Here is an 8,523-nt window from a genome sequence, read left to right as displayed (position 1 = left end):
TGGAGTCTCGCTTGGATGCTGGGGAGATCCATAGATCTGGATAGAGTCTGTCTCACTCAGTAAAGAAGAGTACGTGCGCTACGGCTTATGCAGTGAATCAGATCTTCAGGCAACCAACCCAACCTGGCACATCCAATTCCGATCAACAACTTGGAGGTATGGCTGAGTGGCTTAAGGTATTGGTTTGCAAAATTGACATACAAGAAGATAGTATCATGGGTTCAAATCCCATTTCCTCCGACACGGAAGTGGAACGGGCGGGCAAAATTACATGAGAGAAAGAACCTCTTCTTGATGAAGTCCCTCGGAGGACATAATAGCACTACTTAGTGACTAGGAGCGGAGCGCCTCTTTCTTGTTCTTGGTGGCATCTATAGCGAAGAACACCTGACCGAACGAGGGCCGTCTAGTCCCTCGCTGGCTCTCGATTCTTGAGCAAGCTCCTCCACTGCTGGTAGGGCGCTCATAGATGTAGAAAAGAGACTTTAGGAAAGTGGTTCAGGTAGCTCAGTAGGTTAGAGCAAAGGACTGAAAATCCTTGTGTCAGTGGTTCGAATCCACTTCTAAGCGGGCTTTTGGTCCAAAGGACACATAGCCGAGAGTGAGCCGGATGAAGGAAGAAATGAAAGTGAATGAAAGAGGCTTGGAGGCAGATTTCCAAAAAGCAGTGGTTCTCACGTCCCTGTGCCCAAAGCGGGGTGGGCAAGTTCGGTTCGAGTGTTTATCGATCGGGTGGATCTATATGTTCCGGGGGGGAGACGAGGTGTAGCGTAGTCTGATCAGTGCATCTATTTGGTACAGAGGGCCGCAGGTTCGAATCATGTCACCTTGATGTTCTATTCAGTCAGCTAATACAAATGAACATCAATCGACTGTGAACTAAGTATGTACACCTGACTAGCCTAAAAAGTCTTTTCTCATTGCTAATCAATCAATCATTCATTGACTGGTAGTCAAATAGGCAACCTGAGACTCAACCAAACCAACTGTAACAAGTAACGAGAAATGATGTTCAGCTAACGAAACTCGAACAAGAAATGAAAGACTTTTCTTAAGGGGCTTGCTTAAGCCCATAGGCCTGTGCGTGAGGAAATGCTTGGAGGTAGGATAAGATGATGGAAAGACTTAGAAAAGTTGCTGATGACCGATTCCGTCATTGATGCGAAGCCTGGCCTGGTCGGGAAGAGATTCTAAATAAAGAATATGCGCACCGAGAATAGATATCTATGTTAGCTAGCAGGGGCGGGATTTCACTCTCTCTCTGGACAATCTCATTTTTTTTGGGAAATATGGATCCTTGAAAGGACTTTATTCTATAATTGGATGAAGGACTGGTTAAGGTATGTCCATTGGTACCACACGGTCATCCTAGACATAGACCCGAAACTTCAGGATCTGTTCAAGGTACCGATTGTTATGAGGGACTGGAAGAAGCATCCTGAGGAGAGTATTCTCTTTAGGTACGGTTTCCTTTGGGAACTCTATAACTTGGTCCGAAGGAAAGGGTTTGGGGACACCCTTGAGTACGTGGGAAGTTGACTCTGGAAGTACTACAATTGACATTACCTCCTTTGCCCATGAGCTAGGCAAGCATGAATATCGATCTATACGATACCTAATGCCATATCATATAGATTAAGTATAATAAATGAACATTTATCGATAGAGGAGTCACATGCGATACCATATCGATACCACCTGCTCGCCATATTTATCTCTTTTTAAAAGAGAGAACATATCTTTCTTTCTATACGTTCGTTAACAAGCGATTGTTAAAAAAAGAGCCTGTCTCTCTTCTGCGGTGCTGGTCTCAGCTCTTTCTCGACTATGTCTCTCTCTCTCTTTTGCTTGAATTATGCCCGAAACCTGTCTTTTATCTCAACTTGCCTCTTCCAATGTTGGGCTCGGACTTAATTAATTATAGGCTGTGCTTGATGGAAAGAAAAGAGTTTTCCCCTATCTAAGTTAAGGGACACTTTCACTATGATTTGCTTGAACTACACTAACTATTTGATCTATGAGTCACCCAAGAGTACTGAACTGACCTTCACTTATGGAACTGAACTGTGACTGCTACTCACTATCGGACCGAGAGAAAGAAAGGATGGGGGGCGACCATTTATCGACTCCCGAAAAGTGAATGTCATCGGAATGAGTCTTTGAACAAGAGCTCTTAGAGTCCAACACATGTGTGATGTCAATGGAACTCTAAGTGGAGATTCTTGTCCCAATTTTTTGGTAAAGGTGGTAACCTTTCCTTTGGGAACGTGATGATATCTTTTATTTGAGGTGGAGTTCTCTTATGGAGATGGGTAGGGGAGGATAATTTGGCCTTTGATTGGGACTGTTGCTCGCCCCCATAATCATAAGTAACTCGAGCATCATCGGTTACGCCTTCGACGATCATCGGTTTGCGGAGGACGATGATCGTTGGAAGGGGTCTTCTGAGATAGGTTCTATCCAGATTGCTTCTGATCAGGAAGACGGACCTCAATGGCACCCACTTGGGTTTCTTCTACTGTGGTAGCTGCACTGGGAGTGGCAGCTGCCTTGGTAGTCTTCTTCCTAGCCTGAGAACTTGATGGAGGATTTGAAGAAGGTTGAGATGATTAAGATAAGGGAATAGTCCCATCCTTGATCTTCCTTTCCATTCGTGCAACTCTATCAAATTATTTCATTAAGGTAGTTGGGTTTCCATAAGCGACGGCAGTCTTTAGTGGTCCGGTCATGTGTTCTATGACCATTTCGGTGGCTTCGGACTCGAGAATGGCAAAGGACATCTTTGAAGCGATCGATGGAGATCGGTTAACATCATCTTTGAACGATTCGTCCGGTTATGCATCAAACCGATGCCTTCTAAGAGTGTAGTTGTCGACTCGTACTAATCCTCTCCCTTTCCGATTATGGTTGGCATTCCCAGAGATGGGAGTACTGACCTGTTATCAGGAAGGGATGGTTAGAGGATTTCTGCTTAAGCATTTGACCCCAAGATTTCCAGATGACTTAGTCATCTCGGAGCAAGCTTGGTCAGAGGATTTTGGCATGATCAATTGTTATTAAATAATGTGATGAAATCCATTCTCTCCTCTCCTATGGGTCATGGTACTATACCATCGTGTTGGACCTAAACACTCCTGTGGAGGTTCGTTCTATTGGATCCACCGGTCGTTCCATTTTAGCATGCCAAAATTATCATGGCCAAATCAACTAAATCGATTCCCAAAATATGACTTTATCTTTCAATGAGGGTTTGTCTCGTTCAGCACCATTACCTCTTGGTGTTAGAGGTCAAGTAACTAGTAGTCTCCTACAATTCACTTCTTTGGTTGAGGACGATGGCGGTTGTCCTCAAGTGGCTCCTGAGCCTATAAGACTCTAAGTGCACCTGAGCGCCTTCGCCTGTGCAACAGCCCATCTAGCAGAAATACCCCTAACAACTGCAGAACTATCATAATGTTCCTCCCAATGGTGAGACAAGTGGTGCCCAAAAGCCTCAACGCCAGTTCACGCCAGCAAAATTCTTCCAATGCTGCTTAAGCAGCATTATGACTTCTATGGCATGCATATCCAGATTTTTATGAAGCTTATTGAGGGTAGCGTATGATCTTTCATCTGGGTAGGATTCTCATAGAAACAAAAGCTTCGATCCCTAGGCTAGGAGATGCTTATGCGATCTTATCCCAACGGTGTATGAAGGGATACCCTCAAGTAAGCTTATGATGGCTTATGGCTCCTTGAGATGCTGGCTCCGATCACATAAGCTTATGATCGAACCCTTTTCTATAGAAAGAAAGTGAGTGAACCCAGCCCCTGATTAAGGAAGGAAAAAAAAGCCACCCTATGGAAGAAAGCATCAGCACGCACGAAAGCAGAAGGAATCCAGACGTTGGCCGAAAATATTCTTAGTGGCGGAATCCATGCGTGGAAAGAGATGGGGAAGGTCGAAAGCGGATCAGGAAGCCCCCCTAATTCCATAGTAGAAAGTCCACCACTGGTTACTGTGTGTTCAAGGGAAATCATCTAAAAATGGGAAGAGTCAGAAGCAGGCAACAGTGGCCAGATCCAGTGCAGAAGCCGAATATAGAGCCATGTCCTATACAGCAGTGGATAAAAGCGCAATGAAGGGCTGGACTTTCCTTGCACAAACAAGGCCTTCTGAAATGTTTTGTGATAACATAAAAGTGCCATACATATAGCGTCCAATCCAGTTTTCCATGAGCAAAGAACTAAGCATCTTGAAGTTGATTTTCACTATGTAAGAGAAAAGGTAATAGCAGGAATCATCTTAACTCCATATCTCAAAAGTGAAGACCAAATTGCATTGCTGATCTCTGATCCAAAATTTGGAAGAGACCTATTTCAGATGCTAGTTAGCAAGCTTTATAATGTAGGTTCAACATTCCCACCAATCTGCAAGTTCAATCTTTCTTTTCCTGGTGAATGTGAATAAATCAGCAACAAACAGCCAAAAAGCCTACTCTTGCGGCTTGCGGCGTAGTGAGAACTATGATTTCAGGAACTCCTCGAGAAAGTCCTTCACTGACTCTCGGGCCAGAAGTACTTCTAGCCTAGCTAACGAACTTACTTGCAGGATCAGGAACTACTAATCCTTAAAAGATCAAAAGTCTTCCACTATTCCAGGGGAAGGAGTCATTGAATACCGAAACTAAACATTCTTTAGGGATTAAAGACAGACTCATTTGCTTATGGAACGAAGGGAAGGAAGACTATAAAGCCTTATCTTACTTATGTATGTAGGTAGCCGACTTCGAAACATCGAGTCTCGAGCTCTAGACGAAATGAAGTCAAGCTATAGTAATTTGTACAATAGCCCTGAGTGACTATGGCTACCTGAACTGAAGGAGTTCCCGCAATACCTGTGAACACTCGTCAGGTAGGCCTTCGGCTTATCGATAGTTCAAATTCCTCAAGCTAGAAGGAAAAAGAACCATAAATAAATAGATTATTAATATAATGTGGTGGCGAAAGGTGGCACCAAGTGTCCAGTAGTCTTTTTTCTTAGAGGCTTTTTCTCTATGGCAATCTAGTCTAGAACTGAACCCGCTAAAAAAGCACTTTATCTCAAACTGGCAAAATATAGCGGAAGTAGCTCATAAAGTTCATCATCTAGAGGAGCTTACAGAAATTTCCTTACTTCACTGACTTCCTGTCTCGAGTACAGGTCGAGGAAGCCCCAACTAAGCTAAGACCTAAGAAGCAGGCCCTCTTCCCTCACCAAAAAGCTGCTATGCTACTCCACTAATTTCAGTCACTGAATCCGTCTTCTTTAGAGATTTCTCACCCATTCTCTATGCCAAATATCGAAAGCTAGACCTTCCTTTTAGCCAATCAAAGGCCAACCTTCATTCCAGATATTATGCCATGCTTGTTCCCTTACTTGAGATGGGGATTTCTTCTCTTACCTTTGCTCCTGTCCATGATACCAGTAACGCCTCCTCTACCTATTACTCATCTTTTTGGCATTGAAGTGAGCCTGATGTCATTCTTGCATCAGTAAGTGCTGATTCATGTCCAGCTCAAAATGAGGGTGGATTCTCAATTAAGGAGATCATCATTTCTTCTGTATGGTCTACAGCTCAAAAAATGATGGGGCTCCAATCTATGGAGAACTACGATGAGCAGACCAACTTGAAGAGGCTATGTGCTAATCTAGACCTACTTGAGAAAGCCTGAGAAAGAGTGCATATCCGAATAGTGGCCTATCAGCATAAGGTTGCTCGGTACTACAACTCTAGGGTAAGGAATAAGGTCTTCAGAATCGATGACCTAGTCTTGCACAGATCAAAAGTTTCTCAACCTGGTGAACGAGGTAAACTAGTTCTAAACTGGGAGGATCCATACCAGGTAGATGAAGTCATCAAGCTAGGAACCTATCGACTAAAATAATTAGATGCAACCCCACTCTCCCAACCATGGAATTCAAAAAATCTCTGAGTGTACTATTAGTAATGTATCATACAACACTAATAAAATCTTTACTCCCTGAAAATTATGATTTCTTATCTACTGATCACCTTGCAAACGTCGAAGACTGAAGGAGCCTTTGATCAGCTTTAAACTAAAGATGGCCTTTGTTTTGCTCGATTGAAGGAGCCTTTGATCGACTTTAAACTAAAGACAGTCTTTGTTCTTTCCGATTGAAGGAGCCTTTGATTGGCTTTAAACTAAAGATGATCTTTATTCGATCTAACTGAAGAAGCTTTTGATTGGCTTTAAATTAAAGATGATCTTTGTTCGATCTGACTAAAGGAGTCTTTGATTGACTTTAAACTAAAGATGATCTTTGTTTGGTCCAACTGAAGGAGCTTTTGATTGGTTTTAAACTAAAAATGGCCTTTATTCAACTCCTTCAGATTGAAGGAGCCTTTGATCAGCTTTAAATTAAAGATGACTTTTGTTCGACCCGACTGAAGGAGCCCTTGTTCAATTTTGAATGAAATGGCCTATGATTGGCTTAACAGAGGAATAATTGGAGATCAAAAATTTCATGCATAAACACTACACAAAGAGATGTGAAATTTATTTTTCACTATTAAAAGTTTTTACAAAAAATGGTGCTTCAAGCACCGCCAAAAAAAAATAAAAGAGAAGGGAAAGAGAAAAGGGATGAGGAGTTCATTCCTTATCCAAGGAGAAGGCCCCCACTTCCTCATTGCTGTTACCAGGGAGGAGGTAGTTGATCCAGTTACGGCATCATCCACTATAAGTGGACCTTACAATCTTCGAACCTGAAGACAAAGGTGGAGGCGGCGACATCAGTGACCTCTTCTTCGAACACCGTCGAGGTCTTGAACTCCTCGATACAGTACTCGCAGACCGCATAGGAGATCCACATGGGAGAGGAAGAGGTGCTTTCACCCCTAGTAGATGGCGGCAACTTCTTCTTAGGCCCCATGAAGAGAGTAGAAATCCAGCTCGACTAGGGGCAGACTGTTGGATTTGTGCCCTAGAAATTAATTGTTGGCTGACACATTATGTATTTTCAGGGCCTAAATTTATACTTGTAATACTTTCATTATAAATAAAGGGCTTTTTCTTTCCAATCATGCTTATGTGTCTATGATTTGTCCTAGAAATTAACAAAGATGATTTTTTGTATATTCTTAAAGAGTTAAGAATTTGGGACATACATTAATTAGTGGTTAATTTCTAAATGCTTCCGATCAAGGGATCATCATGGAGGACAGTGATCAATCTATTTGAGATCGATGCACGGTTCACCTCTCTTGTAGGCAGATGAGTCTTGGGTCTGCAGTGTTGAGATACTGGTATGACAGTATAGGTGGTTGTTAGAGAATAACTTACACTGAGCGTGACCGACACGAGAACCACATGGATGTCTACTCACTCGTCAGTGGTCTTCTCGATGCTGTAGTGGTATGAGTGGTCCTTTGATCTACGGTGATATTGACTATTCATAGTGAGGCTACTGAGTTTGACTATACGTTCCCTTGGTCCCTAGCCATTCGAGTCTTTGCTGTGTATATTGGCTTCAATAGATTCAGGTTTACTGTTTGGAGTAGGATGCATCTAGATAAAATTTATCGATCTTGATAGAAAAAGAGAAGTCCTATGTGATTTGCGAGATTGAGTTCAGAAAGTCTTTGACCAAAGCAAGTATGAATACTAAAAAAGAGTTATCATGAGATTCACAAATAAACTCGAGTCGAGCCAACTTACATAAGACTGACGATGGGATTTGATGAGTTCTCCACGACTCTGTCAAGTCAGGACTCACGATAGAAGGGCTAAATCATACGATAACTGTACCTAGGGATTCATATTTTCATTCGACTAGATCACCACTACATACTGCTAGGTGTCACTGATGGATTGTGAGACTCATCGGACGTCATCTTGATGATCGATGGTCCTCGAAGGATAGAATTAAAAATATTTTAATCCATCAAAAAGAGTTTCTATGATATTGTGATAGAGATAACAATATATCTCACTACCAAATAGAATGAAACCTATGGGGTCACACATTAAGAGATTTAATCTCGAATTTGTCAATTGAGCTTATGAAGTTCCAATTGGGTTAAGATTTATTTGAAATTCTATTAGATTTATGAGAATCATGCTAGCACATGGTTAAACCTAATTCTTCTCGAAATTTTGATTTGATCAAGTCCATAGCCTTGAACCTAACCTAAATTTATTTGAATTTAATTGGGCTCTTAATTATAAGTCCAAGAGGATTTAATTAAGTCAATTAGTTGGTATAATTATCCTAACATTATCTCTTCCATATCTCCTAATTATCTCTAAGTATGCATGTGGAATAGATGGAAGAATGGGTGGCGTAATTTTTTTTTAAAAAAAATTATTGAGCACCATATCCTAGAGGGGCCCACCCCCTCTTATGTGTCATGGCGTGAAAGAGAGAGGGTGGGGTCCATGCCCCATCTCTTATGGCTGGAGATCCCTTTGTGGGGCGCCAAGAGTTGGCATCCCAACCACCTGACATATATTCCATGGATGGCTATTGTACATGCTTAA

General features: G+C 42.0%; 1 non-coding gene across 1 annotated transcript; it reads left to right on the top strand.

Moving 5' to 3' along the window:
- Nucleotides 1-496: 496 nt before the first annotated feature.
- TRNAF-GAA (transfer RNA phenylalanine (anticodon GAA)) lies at nt 497-570 on the top strand. Its single transcript has one exon. It is a non-coding gene; the product is annotated as a tRNA-Phe (tRNA).
- The last annotated feature ends 7,953 nt before the right edge of the window (nt 571-8,523 follow it).

This window comes from Elaeis guineensis, chromosome 5 (assembly GCF_000442705.2).
Source record: "Elaeis guineensis isolate ETL-2024a chromosome 5, EG11, whole genome shotgun sequence".
In the NCBI taxonomy this organism is placed as follows: Eukaryota; Viridiplantae; Streptophyta; class Magnoliopsida; order Arecales; family Arecaceae; genus Elaeis; species Elaeis guineensis.
The sequence above is the reverse complement of the archived record's forward strand: the minus strand, read 5'-3'. Positions and strand labels throughout refer to the sequence as shown.